Genomic DNA, 20592 nt, shown 5'->3' with positions numbered 1-20592 from the left:
TTGGATTCATGTAGATATATCCAAAATATTATTAAAAAAAATCTTTCTGGGATCCCCCTCAAGGTCCTCCTGGGATTGTGATATTGTTATGGTAGGGCTTATGTACCAATGTGATTCTTACATCTATGTTGTTGTAAACCTTGTACACCTAGTGGTGTTACCCTTAATAAATCAGATTATGAGAATGGACCAGAAAACCAGATCTCGAAAAATCTTGCCTTGCATATTTCAGGTTCATTTATAAAATCCAAAAAGCCTCACCTGGAACATAGATACCAGGACCCACTCCTGAAGTCAGGCCCAGGCATACCGTTGATGTTCCCTGGTCAGTGTCTGCTGGACAGTTGATGCACATAACCCATTGGGGTTCAAACTATAAAAGTTGCATAGAGTGGTCATGTGGGCTCTCCACTGGCATGGTGAAGGGGATCATATACAATGGCATCGATGTTGTAGGCAGGAATGGGATAGATTAGGAGGCAATGGATCCCAGAAATGGAAACTAGTTATTGGGATATAGAATGCTACTTTACTGTGGGTAAGGAGGACAAGCTTGTGTGGAAGGTTGAGAAGTACCAGCTAGATATAGTTGGTTTGACCTATATGCACATATTGGTTCTCAAGACAGATGTTGTGATTGGTGGAGTGATTTACCTTCTACTCTGGAGTTATCCCTCATGACAGGACTCAGGCAGATGTGGGGATTCTCACAAGACTCTGTCTAGTTACTAAAAAGTTCAAGTTTATACTGGTAAATAAGTTTGTCCCAATGTGACCAGAAAGGCAAGCATTGAGTGCTGCTAGATCACCCCAATATGACAGTGAGCCATAGAAAGGAAGACCTTGACTGCTACTTGTGCTTATGCACCTAACAGCTAATTAGAGAATTCTGCCTTCTTGGAGAATGTGGGTGTAGAGCTGAATACGATACTACCTGCTGCCTCTGTAATACAACATGTAGACTTTCACACGCGTGTGGGGAATGACATCAGTATCCATAAGGGCCTGATTAGGAGATATGGCTTGCTTGATCTAATCCGGATTTGGTTATTGGACATCTGCACTAGCCATAGATTGTCCATAACAAGTGGTGCAGCAGTTAACATTGTTGCTTCACAGCAAGAGGTTCTCTGGTTTGATTCTTAGCTGGGGTGCCTTCTGTGCAGAATCTGTATGTCCTCCCTGTGTTTGTGTGGGTTTCTTCCAGGTGCTCCAGTTTCCTCTCGCATTCCAAAGACATGCATCTGGAAGGCTTCTCACCGGGTGTATGCTGAAAATAGGCTCTGTCCGAGTTTGACTTTCCCGGTTAACAAATGTTAAATAAATAAATAAAATCATGTTCAAACACAAGGCTGCTCATAAGTGTACCTTGAAATAGAGCTCCTTTAACCAGAGAATAACGATCAGCTCTGTAGATGTGTCTTTAGACCTGAGATCTTATGGTTTGGACACTTGGGGGAAGAGAGACGTTGAGCTGTAAACTGATCACTACTTTATGATAAACTGAGTCAGATGAACAGGACAGCCACTAGACTAAATGAACAATTCCATACATGTAATGAGGCCATTTTGGGAACACCTAGCAGATGCTTATGTGCACAGTATAAACTGTAGCAAGCAGTTTGCAACAGCTTAAAGAAAAAAGATTTATTTCTTTCAGAAGGAGGTGCAGGGGCAGGGCACAGAAGTGGGATCTGATTGGTTCCTACTGTCCAGGTACCTGATTACTGACCTTTTATTTTATTTATTTATTTTGCTCTTCTTGAAGAGCTTGGAGGGAGTGTGGTTTGGGTACTGTCTGCGGGAATCCAGTTGTCATTTCTGTAGCCAAAGTCCTTTTTCTTGAGCTGAGGGAGTGGGGCACTAGTTCAGCAGACCAGCACAGTTCACTGACCCTGCCAACTAGCCAAATGAGCCTCTGGCAGGACTTATAATTATAATTGTGAATCCTACAAATTTAGAAAATTAATTGCATCTACAAATAAATATAGCTAATGGTGAAACTCTGTGTACTAGTATTAAAACATTGCTGGAACCCAGTGGAAACCATTCCAAAAAAATAAAATTTTGTGTGTATATATATATATATATATATATATATATATATATATATATATATTTACTTAAATTGATCAAATACTATTTATGTCAATGTGCAGAATGTTGAAACAAATTGATCAACATTATGCACTTCGACACTCTACTATGCATGCTCCGATAATTAACAAAGGCACATGCAAAACTTAAAACAAAAGCCACAAAGAAAGCACCATTTTTTACAGGGGGCAAGCCCCCCTCCATATCATATATGGAGGAATCTGAGCCCCCATCCCTCTGCTAATTATATATTGTAACTCTAAGATTGATCAAACTGTATGGAAAAGGGTATATCTCCCTACCCAGGGATTGTCGATCTTGCACACTTGTCGACTGTCTGTTGCAGTCATCCAAACTGTGTTGATTAAACAGATGTCCACCAAAGTAAAATTTGACAAAGTTACCAGGACCTATATATATATATATATATATATATATATATATATATATATATATATATATATATATATATATATATATATATATATATATATATATATATATACATACACACACACACACACACACACACATATGGATTCACTTTATATGCTTGAAATCCTGAAATATCGAATTTCAGAATTTCGAGCCCATAAAGTGGAAATGTAAATAAAACTTAGTAAGGAATATTTTAGAAGACTAAAATGAATATTGAAAACAGTGTTGACATTTAGGATCAAAATCCAAGCTATAAACCAATTTGCTCCTCCTGTCCTAACTTACAGTTTTGGAGTGACTGACTGGCCCCAAAAGGTGTTGGATCAGTTGGACAGGAAAACAAGAAGGATGCTTCACGCTCATGAAATGATTTATAAAAATTAGTGTATACCAAGACTTTATATTCCCCATTCTGAAGAAGGTATGGGCCTCCTTAAAATTGATTACATGTTTAAATCTGCATTTGTGGGACTGCATACATATCTGCTGACCTCACTAGACCTAAATGTAATGAAAGTTTTGAAACATGAGGAGGATAAGTCTAAGATGACTTCTGTGCTTAGTTTAGCAGAAGCATATAGGTGTCAAATGGGAATGGAAGTCAAACCAGATCTAGATAAAAATCGGGCAGTAACTGAATGGGTCAAAAAAACAAAAGAAAGATTATAAGATGAAGGATCAGATGAGAAGGCAAGAAATGTGGAAAATGCATCAATACAGTTGAAAACTCTTGGAACAACCTCATGTTGGTCAGGATCAAACACAGAAATCGTTAAAGAGAGATGAATTTAAACCAAAAGATGAATTGTTAATATTGGCAGCCCAAGATAGAGGACTGCATACACATTGGTTTACAAAGTCCATTGAACACATGGGAGAAACAGACAAATGTAGGTTGTGTAAAACAAAATTAGAAACAGTTGCACATCTTGTTGCTGGTTGTGATATACTAATGGCAGAAGGACTGTATACTGAAATGCATAATAATGTGGCAAGACTGCTGCATTGGAGATTCTATAAATGTTACAATATTGAAGTAGCTGAAAAACACTGGAAAATAAACAACAAAGCATTATATAAAATGATGAAGTTTATATCATATGGGATCACCCATTAGCAACAGTTCAAAAAAATAGATGCGAGAAAACCAGATATAGTAGTCCATGAAAAGACGACAGAAGTAGCATTGATCATTGAAATTGTTACACCCAGTGACTACAGTGTCTTACATACATAGAGACACAAGGTCATAAAATACCAGCATTTGCAGGCAGACACGAGTGCAATGTAGAAGAAGGATACCCAGACAGTTCCAACAGTAGTAGGAACAACAGGTTTTATAAAAAAGAATTTATGATCGTATTTAGATATGTTACCGATACATGTAACTTCGTATGAGTAGCAGAAGGAATCATTACTGGGCACATTGCGGGTGATGCGAAGAACACTTCTGGCTGACAACAAAGATTGAAACAATACTAATTTCATGAACTTGAATCATACTTTGACTTAGGAATGGGAACCATTCCTGATAATAGAAACTCAACAGATCTGGAGAAATTAAAAAAAAAATCTTACAATTCTAATAAGCAGTGAAATTTTTAATAGCTAATAAATATTCTTACACCAACTTATATAGCTGTCTGTTGTTTTACACATATAAAACAATTTGCATGTTGTACACATATCATACTGGATTATATGATCTGATAGGCATGTAAAAATCATTTGGAGCATAAGTTTGGACTTACAATTCTAATAAGCAGTGAAATTTTTAATAGCTAATAAATATTCTTACACCAAATTATATAGCTGTCTGTTGTTTTACACATATAAAACAATTTGCATGTTGTACACATATCATACTGGATTATATAATCTGATAGGCATGTAAAAATCATTTGGATCATAAATTTGGATTTACATCAGTGTTTTCCTTTTTTGACCTTCTACAAGTCATTGGTTTTGAAAATATAGATTGCAATAAGCAAATCATGTTTCCAGAATACTTTCTGACTTGAAAATGTACTACAGGATAATATCTGATGTCTAGTTTGTTGTTTTCAGATTAGCAGAGTATTTTAGGCTAGAGTCCATGAAACAACAGCTGTATCACCAAGGGGCTATCTTGTTAACAAACCGAAAACAAAGTAATGTATTCATTTTTGTGGCTTTAGGTAGTGCATGTTTCAAGCAAAATGTAGTTCTGTCAGAACTGGGGCTGCTCACAAAAACTGTAGCATAGTTCATCCATTCTTTCATTCATTCATTTTCTAGTATCCACTGAATCCTGTTCACTGCTGCTAGGAAACCAGAAAAGTCCCAACAAACAATGAGCACAAGGCATTGAACAAATCCTGGGTGAGACACCAGTTCATTGCAAGATGCACAGAGTCACATAAACATTTGCACACACATGCACGCACGCACGCACGCACGCACACACACACACACACACACACACACACACACACACACACACACGCACACACACACACACACACACACACACACACACACACACACACACACACACACACACACAAACACGCATACATATGCGTGCATGCTTGCACATGTGCACCTTGAAAGATCACTACTTCACATACTGGAATGACTTTGGGACTTTTGGATATAGGAGGACACTGGGAACCTGACAAAACCCACATGAACACCGGGATGGCATGCAGACTCCACACAGAGGCCATCCAAGCAAAGAAATGAACCATAAAACCAAGCACTGTGAGATAGCTGTATTACATGTAGTACTATTTTGTTGCTTGCAATAGAGCTTCACTTGTTTAAATTACTATTTTAATTACTTGCATCAGAAAGTTATAATTAATTATAATAATAATAAATTGATTTAAACTCTGAATACTTTAATGGTTTGATAGTGTTTTTTGTTAAATTGAAAATTTGTTATTTTATTACAGAGAACTCCACAATCAACTGACCATAGTTTAGAAACATTTATAAAGACCATCATATGCTGGTATCCTCTGCTTGTACATATGCCTCATTCATACTCTGCTGTGTGCAGCATCGAGGACGAGTGGGAGTCTAAACCACCATTTTGACTCAAAGGTAAGATAAACCAGCCTGCTAAACACAAAAAGAACATGGCAGAAGCAATTTTTTCTTATATGTTATTTTTTTCAAACCAATGATTACATAGCTGCCACAAGTTAATTCAGTTTAAGCTTTTTATTTATTTTTAATTATTTACACTTTTCTTGCCTGGGCTAGTGTCTAGGTTAGTAGTCTCTTTTGAGGGGAGACCAGAAATGGTATTCATGCTTTCAAAAGGGAAATTTGGTCATGGATCTGGCTCCCAGAAGAACTGTGGAAGCCCGGAGGTTGGCTGAGGTATGGAGCCAACGAGTCTGCGTTACCTTGTGCAGAAGATTGTTGTTACACATGAACATATCCAGAATATTGAAATAACAAAGTTTACTGCTGAAGGATTGTCAGATGACAAACTTGCTGAAACTGACAACAGCAGATGAACCTTCAGATTCAGATGCCATTTAAAGGAGCCAAATAATGTAAAAGAGTGATTCAGAAGCAGATCTTCATCAGGAAGTGATGTCAGAGGACTATAATTGTGAGAGGTCATCCAGTTCTTCTGTTTGGCAGCCAGAAATTTGACTAGTTCCAGACGTGCAGTCTGCTCATCAGGAATCATGTACTTCTTATGGTACAATAATAAAAAATGGACAGAGGAAGACCAATTCTACTTCACAATGTGTATCCAAGGTGCCTATTGTTAGACATATCTAAAATGAACTCTGGTATAAACAGCTGTAATATGTAGGATATGAATTGTAACTTTAGGTATCATTCCATAGGACATTAGTGCATTCATTCATGTTGTCAAGGACAATTACTGTAAACTAACTTTTGTGTAAGTGGACATTGTGGAAGCCTTTCTTACCAAGTGTGATATAAAAATGTTATTATCATCTTGGAATCCTTTTACCTTTATGGGGAGTAATTTATAATATCAAAAAGTAGCTTCTTGTTCAGTTTAAAACTACTACTGTTAATAATAATGATCTATTTTTTGTGTTATATTGCGAACAAGTTCATTATGTTTATAAATTGTTTGATAACACTGGTAGGTGGGAAGTTTATGTTACTTGACAAAAGGGAGGTAAGTTAGTGCATATTTCTAGTGTGGTATATATTAATAAGCATAGGGCTTATGTCAAGTACAAAGGACAGTCTAAGTCCTGCTTGTGTGTGTGTGTGTGTGTGTGTGTGTGTGTGTGTGTGTGTGTGTGTGTGTGTGTGTGTGTCTGTCATACTTACTTGATGAGTTGTGACAAAATTAAATGCTTCCACTTGGAGATAGAGATCATGCTTGTTAAAAACTGTGAAGGTTTTCATAGAAAATGTAAACACCATATTGGCTAAATTGCCCACACATTATAGAAATAGAAAAGCAGGAACTGGAAGTACATGTTCAAGCTGAGCTCACTACTTCAGACCAAGTGGATTTTAATGATGTTATAGATGTGCCTGTACAGGAAGAACACAGTGATACAGAAGAGGATATGTCTACAGATAATATAAATTACATGGAAGAAAAGGAGACAAAAATTCATACTGTTATAAGTGAAGAAATGTAGGCTGATATTAGGGAAGAAGGGTAGGAAATCCAAATTTAATAGTGGACAGGATTACGAAAAAAAAAAAACCCATAAAAACTGCTAAAAATGGGAATAGATAAATGTTTTTTTTTTTGCTGTTTAAATGTCAGCAACTGAATTAATGATAAATGTTGAATTTTAATATTAGATTTCTGTAGATGTATAAAAGCTGATTTTACATGCCTAACTGATATTTTGAATGGTGGAAACAGCAGCAGATGGAATGCATATTTGAAAAAAGTATTACCTGGTCTTTTGGCCCAGATGTATATTGTGGCATTGCTCTATCATATAAATCTTGCATGAAGCTGTGTTTGAGAATAGGTTTACCAGGTAGAAAGCTAATATGTGACTTCTGCCTTTCTTTAGGTGTTACACAAATTATTTATATATATCTACCCACTTCTAGTAACCGCAGAAAAGAGTAGTTTCATAAATTAAAATATTATGTGGCACTCAATATGAATATTATTCCACTGGGGGATTTTAATTTTCATTTAAGAAAACCTAAATCCAATAAGGCTATGGATGTTAAATTGCTGTGGGATGCACTTGCATGCGATGACCTGACATTAGGCCCAAGTACGGGTCATTCTTATGTGCAAGGCAATCTTAATATTGAAATTTATTGTTTTGCATACTTTTTGAGCTTTCAATTGATGTACAGTAAAATGTCAGCTGTCCCTTTTATAGACATATTGAGAAGCTTATAGAAAGGTCAAAGGTATTACATATTACTAGAATGATAAATACATATGTGAAGGAAAAGGAATAGAAAGCTGATGGGATGATTAATTGAGTCTGTTGAGTGGCACTGTGAAGATAAGTTACTTTGGGATCAGCATTTTACAATGATTCCATTTTATCACACTTGGTCTTCATGGTGAATTACGTGTAAAGCTAAATATAGAAATATTTTTGTGAGGTAGAAATTGATGCCTTGAAAATGGAAAAAGGAATTTTCAACTTTGTGTGAAAATCTTATGAAAATGCTTTATTTGATTTGAGCATTAATAACATGCAAAAGTTTGAGAAGTTGTTGACTATGTTAAATGAGGAAAGAGTAGGATCTCTGCTATATAAAGATATATTACATAAGGTAGTAAAAAAGAAATGTCACCATTTTTAGTAAAAATATTTAAAAGAAAAACATTTGATGCATTCTATACTAACAATACAGGCAAAGTTGTCTCAGCATAGGAAGATATGTGTACAATTGAATATTGTTTGGAAGATATGTATAAACCTTGTCTTGCTCCATAACATAAGTGAGTTATTATACTATTTTCTACTCTGGATAATATTGTCTTGAGTAAACAAATACCAGTAGAAGAACATCAAACAGAATTAAATCATTAAATCATTTACCTGGTTATTCCTCTCCAGGTTGTGATGGCCTTCCTTATATCTTTTATAAAATAATGCATATTTCCTGATTTAAAATATTTCTGAAAGTATTGAATGAATGGTTAAAAATGGATCTTTAGTTAAAACTGTTTGTCAAGGAGTTATAAAATGTATTTAAAAGAAAGGGGACAAAAATGACTTCAGTAACTGGAGATCAATTACTCTGAATAACACAGCCTATAACATTTTTTGTAAGGTATTACAATTTAGACTGCACACAGTACTTAATTTAAAAAAAGTACATTCAGGTATATTTGGTTTAACCAGCATGGCGTCAGAAGCTCTTTTCTAGCTAAGAAATGTTACATGATAGTATTTCTCTCCATAAAATTTCAATTAAATCTATAATCATTAGATTTAATTAACTGGCTAGGATGCATTTATATCCTGGAAGGGACATACAATGTTCATAACATTCTGCAAAAATGGTTTGTGTTTTGAATTTGTTTGGTGCAACAGATGATGTAAAATATTTAAAGTTTATAAATTTGTTTGTTTTTAGATCCACTGAAGAAGGCTTTTGTAGCTGAAACTGGTTTGGATCTTGCCTAACCTATTGCTGTTGCTGTTGTCACAATAGCATTGAAAAATAAATATTTACTCAAGGGTGCTAGAAGTGTTTTTGTATTTGCTGCATATTATTTGGCCCATGCACCCTACCATTTATTGCATTATTTTTGAGCTGGGAATTTTTGTTTTTTGTTGTCAATGTTAGCAACTGTGACATTTGGGTTTGTCAATTTCAATTTTTATTTATTTAACATTTGTTGACTGGGAAAGTCTGACTAGGACATAACCTATTTTAGAGGAGGTTTGGAGAGAAACACTGCAGATGCATGTCTTTGGAATGTGGGAGGAAACCGGAGCACCCAGAGGAAACCCATGTGAATGCAGGGAGGACATGCAGACTCCACACAGAGGTCACTCCAGCTGAGAATCAAACTGGAGAACCTCTTGCTGTGAGGCAACAATGTTAACTGCTGTACCACTGAGCCACCTCTAGAACCACATTTAGAAGACTTGTATAGATATAGATGTAGTGGAAGCTCATGGGATATTTACAATTGATCTGTTAAGGACATAACAGTGTTAACATGGTTTCTGAATGCCTGCGACTTATCTTTCACTTTTTAAGTCTTTATGGTACGTTCAAGCCAATAAAGCCAAGCTCCAATAGCTGTAGAATGCATGTTTCAGCCTTTTTTGACCTCATCAGTGCTGTATAAGTGAATTGTTTGGGTAAACCATAGCAGCACAGAGCTTAAAATCAAGCCTGATGTCCATAATCATTAGACTGACTACAAAATATCCCAAATAACATCCAAACATGCATGCCTGAATGTGTAGTAACATGCCAATATCTGTGCTGTCGAGGTTTTGTTGTCGATGTTAGTAACAGTGACATTTGGGTGTGTTGATTTAATTTATTAGATTTGTATAGGTATAGATGTAAATTGACATTTACAGATCTAGATTATACCATTTCTAAAATTGCTGTAAACATCTGTAGCCATACAAATGTATGCAATACTGCAAGTGTTTTTGTATAGATGTTGTATCTATGAGAAGTCAGCACATAATCTGCCAGCTGTAAACTCAATGACATAAACTCATGAAAGTCACACCTGCTGAATCTGGGGGTAAGAGTCCTAAAATGTGTTATTTACACCTTACTTAAACATGTTAACTTCATAGTTTCACAACTATGGGGAAAAGGGAAACATTCTATGATGTCAAAAGGAACTACCTGCATAATATCATGATGGCTGCTCATTGATCAACAGTTTAACTCCAGCTCTCCTAATGTGAAAAAAAAGATATTGACAGATAAGAGCTAGGGACTCTGCCACTTTTAATAAATTCAGTTACTGGCTAGTAAGTACACTGCCTTGATGCCAGGAAAGAAGAAATTAAGAGAGCCTGAAAAAAATAACTAGAAAAGGTGAAGAGAAAACACTGACTGAGAAGAATCCTGCAGCTGTTCAGCAAAGAGCCAGCTTTGGTGCAAGACATGGCTTTCAGTAATCTAGAGGTAAAAAAAGTCAAATGTGCCTAGAGCTGATTAAAATAAACAAAACACTGAATGATTATATCATCTCAAATAACAAAATGCAAGAAAAACGGAAGAAGCTTGAAACAGATACTCAGATGAACTGATAAAAACGGCAAAAATCAGAGGGTGAAATGAAGAAAAGGCTGGCTGAGTATGAAACTGCTCAAATAGAGATGTTTCAAAAAATGGTAGAACTGGAGCACAGAGCACGTAGGACAAAATGAGGATTTTCTGCCATAGCAGAGAACCTAGAAGGAACAGACTGTATTAATTTTATGAAGCAACTGCACTGGTATTACACAGCAGGATTTGTTAGTTAACAAGAACAGACAGCAATAAAGTAGGAGCAGAGGCAGTACATGTGTCTTAGCATGGATAACCTTAACTTTAGGCAAGAAAAAAACGACTTTGTGTGTGGCTGTCTATTTGGGACAATTGTTCCTATTAGGAGGGTTAAATTTCATTATTTGAAGATGTATACAGTTTTGGGTGTTTCTATTAAGTTAAAAGGTTATGGAGCTGGAATGTATTTGTTATTTTGTCTGAAGGTTTTTATTAAAACAAAAAGTCTTGTATAATGTGAACATAGGTTTAAATGGAGAGGACAAGAAACAACTGTATAAAAGATCAACCTGCCAAACATTTGTGGGGAGATGTATCACAAAAGCTAGAAATAGACATCTAAAAACCTCTCATATATAATAGGTGGCAATAACAACTTTTCATAATCGCAACAATGTCTTTATTATCTTGAGATGTAGTTTCACAGGTATAGACAAAAAGGAAAGAGTACTGAATTATATTAAGAAATGTAGAATGCAATCAACAATGCTACAGGAGACACATTCCGAAAGAAATGAAAATGTGAATTTGATAAAAAAGGATTTCAGGGTGGATATTTACCAGAGTATCAGTGACAAAGGAAAAGGGGTGCACTTATACTAATTGCTAGAGGAGCTCCAATAGTGTTAGAAGAGGAAAAAAAAGATAATAATGGTAGATTTGTGGTAGTAAGGGGCTACTGTCAAGGGAGGAGGATTATGCTGGCATGTATTTATATTCCACTTAAAATTGCTATCATGGAGCTTAAAAAGGTTTGGGAGAAATAATCAGCTTTCAGCAGGGAATATTACTTATAGGTGTGGACTGGAGTTTGATTTGCTACAGTGAGGATGTATTGGGGGCTCTGGAAAGGACAATATGACAAAATAAGGTAGATTTCCTAAGAAACTTTTGAAAATATTTAGTATGGATGACGTGAATTCAGTAGTGGGAACTGAGAATTTGCACATTATTCCCCAAGGTACAATAACTGGGCTAGACACAGTAACGTGTGAATTTAATTGAGGGCTTGACACACAACCAATAACTATTTCAGATCATGTACCAGTAATAACTAAGATAAAAATGCAGGGTAGTGAAGTATAACTGACACCCTGGCACTTCCCTACCTACCTGTTAAAAAGAGAGGAATTTAATGAATGGGTAGTGGAAATTATTAGGTAGTTACTAGGGAAGATAAGTTCTTCAGAAGTTATACCTCATGAGTGGGCTAAAATTAAAGTGGAGTATAAAAATAGAGTAGAAAAAGTGAAATGGTTTAGAAGTAACAAGAATTATTTAGAGGAGCTGGCAAAGGTTAAAGTATTGCAGAATAAGGGGGATCTCACAGAACAAGAAGAGGTGCAGACTTTAAAAATTCCCTACAAAGTACTCTGTCAGGAAACGATTTGTTTGAGCTGGGACACAGGATCTGAACTGCCTAGACATAGTAAGGCCTTATTAATTTTAATTCTGGTGGCTGCCAAAAAAGCAATTACTAGAAAATGAAGATTAAAGTCTAAGCCAACTGTATTGAAGCAGTGAATATTGTAACAAAGATAAAAGAACTGGAAATGGGATGCTTAGAAAAGGGTAAGAGCAAATTACATAGAAAAAAGAAATTGTGGGAGCAATTCATGCAGAAAAAAATGTTTTTGAGGAGGAATGACGTTTAAGGGGAGGCAGGAATTGATTAACTTATGTAATGTTGGATTGATTATATTGTACAGAAGAATGTATATGATGTATAATGTTTGTAACTGTGAATGTGTTTGTAGAATAGTAAGTGTGCTGTACCTTTAAGAAGTGTTTCTAAGTCTGCAAGTGCATATCAATAGCAAGAACATGCTAGCTTCAGTGCCATTTTGAGAGTGCAGCTAGAGAGTGAGCATGTATGAGTGTGATAGCTAGCTTGTTTATAAATTTATCTAAGTTAAAGTTATTAAGCCTCATAAAGCTGCTTGAACAGAACCCACAAATTCTCGTCTATTTTATCCTGACTGGACAAACAACAGTGTTAATATTATTTGTTTTCTTTTATATTTGTGGGAGGTTGGCCTAATGGTTAAAGTGCTTGCCTTACAAGCACAACGTGCAGGGTTTGCTTCTCACATTGGGTAACTGGCTAGACTTAAAATGTCCTACAAGGGCAGTTAGCCTAGTACTAATCTATGAACTTATAAATGCAAGTTTGCCTATGTCACAAGTGATAACTCAATACAACAAACAAATGAAAATGTAATCAGGCACTATTCATGTTGGGATCTGGCATACTTTTCATCAAATGGTAGATCTGTCATCAGATTATTTTATTTGTTTCATATTTCATGAAATGTTTATCAGGAATTTAAAAGTATTGTAATAGCTGCCTCACAAACCAAGTTGCATTTATGACTGTGAAGACAAAATTCTAGTCAGTTTAATCTTTTTTAATTTCATGATGTGCATTCACATTGGACCATTGAAAATATATTATACCCTCTATGAAATTCCTCAGTAAACAGCAGTAAATAAGCAAGCAAACAAACAACTGAATAAATACATTATAAATCAGTTATACTTCAGTAAACAGCAGTAAATAAGCAAGCAAACAAACAACTAAATAAATACATTATAAATCAGTTATACTTCAGTAAACAGCAGTGAATAAGCAAGCAAACAAACAACTAAATAAATACATTATAAATCAATTATACTTCAGTAAACAGCAGTAAATAAGCAAGCAAACAAACAACTAAATAAATACATTATAAATCAGTTATACTTCAGTAAACAGCAGTGAATAAGCAAGCAAACAAACAACTAATCAAATACATTATAAATCAGTTATACTTCAGTAAACAGCAGTAAATAAGCAAGCAAACAAACAACTAAATAAATACATTATAAATCAGTTATACTTCAGTAAACAGCAGTGAATAAGCAAGCAAACAAACAACTAAATAAATACATTATAAATCAGTTATACTTCAGTAAACAGCAGTGAATAAGCAAGCAAACAAACAACTAAATAAATACATTATAAATCAGTTATACTTCAGTCTTCTTCTTCTTTCGGCTTTATCCCGGTTAGGGGTCGCCACAGCGGATCACCATGTCCGCACATTGATTGGCAGTAGAGTTTTACAGTGTCGAGTTGCCAGCCCGGCGCCCAACCTTCCACAGAAGGCACACACACACACGCACACCTAGGGCCAATTTAGAGTGTGTCCAATCCACCTGCAGCATGTCTTTGGGATGTGGGAGGAAACCGGAGCACCCGGAGGAAACCCACGCGACCAGAGGGAGGACATGCAGACTCCGCACAGAAGGCACCCCAGCCAAGGATCGAACCGGAGAACCTCTTGCTGTGAGGCGGCAATGCTAACCACTGCACCACCGTGGCCGCCCAAATCAGTTATACTTCAGTAAACAGCAGTAAATAAGTAAGCAAACAAACAACTAAATAAATACATTATAAATCAGTTATACTTCAGTAAACAGCAGTAAATAAGCAAGCAAACAAACAACTAAATAAATACATTATAAATCTTCCATTTACTGAACGGCATGCTGAAGAGTAAAACAAGCCAGACGCATTACAGATAATGTGAATTTTATTATTTAAAGTTGATCTAATTTTATCTATGACGTGGTCTACAGAATAATAAATAAGTTTATTTGTGGAATATGCATTGACTAAAACATGCAAGATGGGAGGGTTGTACTTTTCCAGACAAAATATTGCCATGTATTTAGTGATTAATTCCTCCATCCTCTTTATTGATGACATTAATGCAGCTGTGTAGTTTGTGCGAATTATATACCAAACATGGTAACATTATTTAGTTGTTATATATAGGATTACAACTGGTTCTTCGATTGTAATGTACTTATTATGTGTTCAAGACATAGATGCCAAAAAACTCACATCAAGAGTGAAGTCAGAAAGATCATTAATGATGGAAAATATTAGCCAAAATTTGAAAGAAGAAATCTTTTTTTCATACAACATAGGTTATGTTTTCTTTTACGTACATTAGAATAGTCCTGGAGCTGACAGAAGGGACCACATTTAGCCATTGCACACAAGCAGTAGATTGCATTACAACATACCCCCCCCCACTAATACTTCTGAATCTAGCATAGCCAGTTCGATAGCAAATTCTAGTGATAGATTAGTACCCAATTTTCTGTATTCAAAATAACTTTGAAACCAGCCAACTCAATGCTACATGAATCAGTATAATAAACACAGACTGGCATGCAAGCTGTATTTTATTTGTGTGTCTGGTTCCCTGCTAGAGTAGTGAAATCTCTGCATACTGATCTGATTGTAACCAGTGCAGTGGTGCAGCAGTTGTGTTGTTGCCTCACAGCAAGAGGTTCTCCAGTTCAATTCTCAGCTGGGGTGCCTTCTGTGTGGAGTCTGCATGTGTCCTCTCTGCGTCTGTGTGGGTTTCCTCTGGGTGCTCCCATTTCCTCCCATGTTACAAAGACATGCATCTGGAGCGTTTCTACCTGGGCCGCCACTGAAAATGGGCTTTGTTTCAAGTCGGACTTTCCCAGTAAACAAATGTTAAACAAAAAAAACTCCTTCAAGACTCATTCATTCCCTGAAAGGAGAATAAGCAGAGCCAAAAGGAAAGATGTTGTCACTCTCATGATTCTGATTAACTAATCCCAGTAGGCACAAGACAAGCGTACACTGCAAAGTCAAACAAGGTTTAATAGCTGAGTAAAACAAGCTTACAGCAATCAGTAGTCCGGTACAATTAAGCACAGTCACATAATTTAAAGGTATAATCTTAAAATACTGAAGTCAAACAGTTTGTTTTTGTTAAGTCATTAGGTAAAATGAGTGCCTTAGTTTTATAAAAAAACAAAGTTCTGTTGTCTTGTAACGGAACATGCAGTAAATTAAATAGTGTTAATTAAAATCATAGTTAGTTCACTTTACTTATAACTAATGTTCAGGGACCTGTGGAAGTAGTAATCTTTTCATAAAAAACTGTGTTGTGTAATGTTTCTTTTAACCTATAAAAGGTGGGTGTAACTTAGCAATTGTAACCTCCCTAGGGCTAATGAGCATCTATTATTTAACCATCCAACAAAAATAATGTATGTACAGCTACTATCTCTTAATTGGCTTAATTGTATTAAAAAGTATGAGTCACTAGGATAGTGCTTAAACTTGTTTTTTCTTTCTGAGCATTATTGTCTGAAGAAGTTAGGAAAAGTGTTTCCTAACGAAAAGCGCTTTACACTTTGTGACTTGAATTCTGTGCAGCCAGATCGTTTTTAACTTTTTATTGCTTGGCAGTTACTTGTTTTACTCAGCTATTAAACCTTGTTGGACTTTGCAGTGTACGCTCGTCTTGTCTTGTGCCTATTAGTTTTTGGATGTTTTTAGTAACTAATCCCAGTATCCCTGCTCTGTAAGGGTGGGTGTGCAATGGCATCCTACCGAACAAACTGACTTAGGGCTTCTGCATAAACCCGTCCCTGCGATGAGGGTACCTGCTGTCATTTCTCTTTCATTTCTGTTCAGTTCCCACTATAGTTCCTTTGTTCTTTGCTGGGGTTCCTGTTGTTACAGGAGTAGGGAACACCCCTAGCTGATCTTTCCTCCTCCCCCAAGGAAGGTGAGCAGAACCAATGCTGCTCATATTTTGCCTTACCTTGGTTTAGCCTCAAGTCAGAAACCCTGCAGATGAGTACCTTGATGCTGCATCTGTAGACTGAACAAATAATGCAATAATTAGTGTCAATATGAGACAAGCAGAAGAGGAAACAGAAAGTATTCTAATACATTGCAGGGATTATACAACACATTGTTGAAATGCACACGCATCAAAAGACAATCAGTACTGGCACTTCAAACACAAATTAATCTGAACAGTAACAACTATGAAATTAAAGAGATCGAAAATGGAAATAAACAGTTTCCTTTTCCAATCACTAAATGCTATCCCTGAGAAATACATAAAATCAAATTTGTCTGAATAGTGATGCTGTTAGGGAAAGGGTTTTCAGAGGTTAATGTGTAGGGTTAAGGCTAGGGAGAGAGTAAGGGACATCATGCATGAGTAAGGTGGGTGGGTGGGGCAAGCTCTTTCCCTAGGCCCTGGCTTCATATCAGGAGTGTTAGAACATACTAGATTCTGTCAGCCTTCTAAGTCAGTACTGATGGGACTTCTCTCATTGATACCAGCATACCCACTGGTACTAATGTCCTTGACACTGGCTTCTTTGGTGGTGAAGCCTAATAGACCTGAGGTTCTAGACATTGACCATTTCGTACTGTAGCCGACTGCAGCCCCACAACTTTGTTTGTAGTGCTGGCATCATCAGAGTTTGTGCCACTGGTACTAAAGACACCCTCAGTGTCAGGGGTCACTGCAGGTACCAACACTCCGAATAACTGACTCACAGTCAACATCTTGGAGGTCATTACTGAGAAGGGGCTAACTGGTCTCAGTGTTTAGAGTTTCAACTTCATTAACTGAGGCCAGGACATAATGCCAGTGTGACCAGTCCATTTGTTAGACCCTAGACAGGCACTCTCAAAGCCTAATGCCTTGAGACACATCTGATATTGGAGCATGGGGGTTTTCATCATCTTCCCAACAGGGTGCAGAAGTGGTAGGCTGCTGATGGTCTAGGCTGTCTGAGATGAAGCCTATCCTGAGAATTTGGATGAATTCACTCAGAGTGTATACAGGAAGAGGAACTGTTAGAGGAGTTCTCCCACCTCAGACACTGATTAGGATGAAAGGGAGGTATCCCACCAATCTTCTCCATCATTATCATCCTCAATCTCTTTTTCCCCATTTTCTGCATGAGGTCAGGGTATTGTGTTAACCATCACCATCTCTCTCAATTCAATGCCAAACTCCTGCCTTATTCGACACTCATGCCTGACTATCACAGATCTTCTCCCACACAATACATCCACCTCTTTGTTGGATACCCTAATTTCCTTTTACCGTCTTCCTGTCTGTCCCAAATCATCTTCACCAGATTGCCTTCTGCTTTTCTGCACATGCTCAAACCACTGTAATCTATTCTCTTTGAACTTTTCTGCAATTGGAGCTACTTTGGCTTTTGCTCTTATATCCTCATTTCTTCAACTGTTCCACGGTGACATCCTACCACCCTTCTCAGGCACTTAATTTCCATCACCTCTAGTTTTCTCATCTGCTCTGCCTTTACTGCCCAGTTTCTGTACCATACAGTAGTAGTGGTCACACCACTGTTTTGTAATCCTTATTTCTCATCTTCTTGGGAATTCATCTGTCATATACGACATCTGACACTGCACCAGTTGGCTGCAGCCTCTCTGGTTCTAGCTTTGACCTCTTCAGTCAGACTTCTCTTTTCCTGAACCGCCCCTCCCAGATACTTGAAGCTATTAACCTGTTCCACTATCTTCCCTTCTATCTCAATTCTCATCTTCTTCTGATTTCCCTGATTTGCTGCCATTACCATTGTCTTATCTATACTTAGTTTCATCCCATGTGCCTTCAGTTTTGCATTCAATTACCCTATCCTTTGCTGAAGTTCTTGCTCAGTGTCTACCTGTAAAGCCACATCATCTGCACACAGCAACTTTGTTAATCTGTCCCTTCTGAGTTTACTAATGCAGTCCATCACCAATATGAATAGCAGTGAGCTCAGAGCTGAACCCTGGTGTGCACCCTCTCCCACTGGGAACCACTCTGAGACAAAACACTGTTCGTTCTTGAATCATTGGGTCCTTGTACATAACCTACCAGTGTTTCTGGGGCTTCGAACCACCACAGGAATGCCCAAATCATCTTTCTTGGGATTCTGTCATATGCTTTCTCCAAGTCTGGAAATGCCCAGTTGGACTCTTTCCTCATCTCTAGCTTCTTCTCAACTACTTGTCTCACTGCAAACATCAGGTCAGTTGTGCTGCATCATAATAGTAATCCAAACTGCTCATCTCCCACCTTACTTTCTACTACTATGTATATCCATTAATCAATCACTGTCTCCAAAACTTTCATGCAATATGATAGGAGTTTGAAACCTCTGTACTGCCCACAGTTGTGAATGTCCCCTTTGTTCTTGAACACTGGCACTAGTATGCTTATTATCCAGTCCTCTGGGATATGTCTTTCTGAGACACTGCTATGAGTACCCTCAGGAGCCATTTCTCCTCTATCCCACCCAACATCTTTATCATGTGATTGCATCTGAGTCTGCTGCTTTCCCTGATTTCATTTTCCTTAGTGCTGTTCATATTTCTTATAGGGTGGGCTCCTCTTCTTCTCTCATCATAGGCTGTGTCTGGGGCAGTACAGCTTCTGTGTTGTTTTCTTCTTTCAGAAGCTGCTGGAAATACTCCTTCCATCTGCCTCTGATGTCCTGTGGACTGGTGAGCAGGTTGTTGCTGGCATCCCTTATGAAGGGTGTCTGACTATCTTCTTTAGCTTTCTGCCTTTGCTTTGCAACCTGATATAGTTTCTTTGTGCCACCTACTAAATCACTTTCCAGAAGATGGTAGAGTGCCTCCAATGCCCTGTTCTTTGCTATTGCAACTCCTTTCGTAGCTTCTTTGTTAGCCAGCCAGTGCTCCTTCCTAGCCTGGTCTGTCTTTTCTATCTCTCACTTTTTTTCTGCACTCCTTCTTTGTTTTGATGACTTTTGTCACATGACATCAAATACAAGGAGATCCTTGAGCTAATGAGACAGACAAATTCTCGGCTAGAAAACCAAGTCTTCCCTGAGGAAGGAATTAAAGTAGAGGGTTTTGCTCACCTACATCACGAGTAGTCCTTCCCATCGACCTCATGATCAACCTAGTTGCAGACAGGGCATGACAAGAGTCCAGTATAGCAGAGCCTGTCTCTAGGAAACCAGATAATATCTTCTGGCCTTTCAAGGACAGACAGGCATGGAGTAAGGCATGTCTTGTGGATACCATTGTGATAGTGGTTGGCACCAAGAGAGAGACCACTGAGGACAGCACTTTGAGACATCATCCCAGAGAGGGAGTCGTGGGCTATGGATGATGTTGGAAAATACATGTATGCATCAGGTAGATTCACCATCAAAGCACCAAATTATCTGATACATATGGAGTGTTTTAAATGGAACATAGCAGAGTACAGGCATGACACATTCAAAAAGTTACTGCTTACAGACGTATGTCACCAGTTAGACTCACAAGGAAGAGCAATTTTCAGTATATTATTGCTGTCTGTGAGACTCTTCCATGATACAGCTGACGGAAAAGTGAGGGCAGCCAGGTCTGGCATAGCTATGAGGAGACATGAATAACAATCTGATGTACCTTCTGCATATCCACAAAAGAAACAACACCAGAATTATCCATTTTAAAGACTTAAACCTTTCCTGTGATATAAATAGGACCTGCTGGAGAGATAGGTATGTATCCCAGAGACTATCCCATCAATGGAATAGGCTCACCATCCATGTAAAGCAGAGTTCCTCCATAACCCAATTCAAGTGCAACTTGGACAATTGGATGGAAAACTGGAAATTCATCCCTGGTTTGGCACCTGTGTCTCTAATAGACACAGGTAACCTGTAAATGGTTCATCGCCCAGGCCCATGCTTACACTTATCAAGGGTATCAGAACTTGTCAGAGA

General features: G+C 37.4%; 1 protein-coding gene across 1 annotated transcript in view; it reads left to right on the top strand.

Moving 5' to 3' along the window:
- LOC122808223 (membrane progestin receptor delta-like) overlaps nt 1-20592 on the top strand; it is a 579888-nt gene that overhangs the window by 130764 nt on the left and 428532 nt on the right. The window contains exon 2 of the mRNA XM_044079185.1: nt 5472-5622. The gene's annotated coding sequence lies outside the window, so the exon portion shown is untranslated. The remainder of the gene's footprint in view (nt 1-5471; nt 5623-20592) is intronic.

Source organism: Protopterus annectens, chromosome 8.part0 (assembly GCF_019279795.1).
Source record: "Protopterus annectens isolate FY-2018-M chromosome 8.part0, PAN1.0, whole genome shotgun sequence".
Lineage (NCBI taxonomy): Eukaryota > Metazoa > Chordata > Ceratodontiformes > Protopteridae > Protopterus > Protopterus annectens.
Note: the sequence above shows the minus strand (reverse complement) of the source record. Positions and strands in the feature narration are given on the sequence as shown.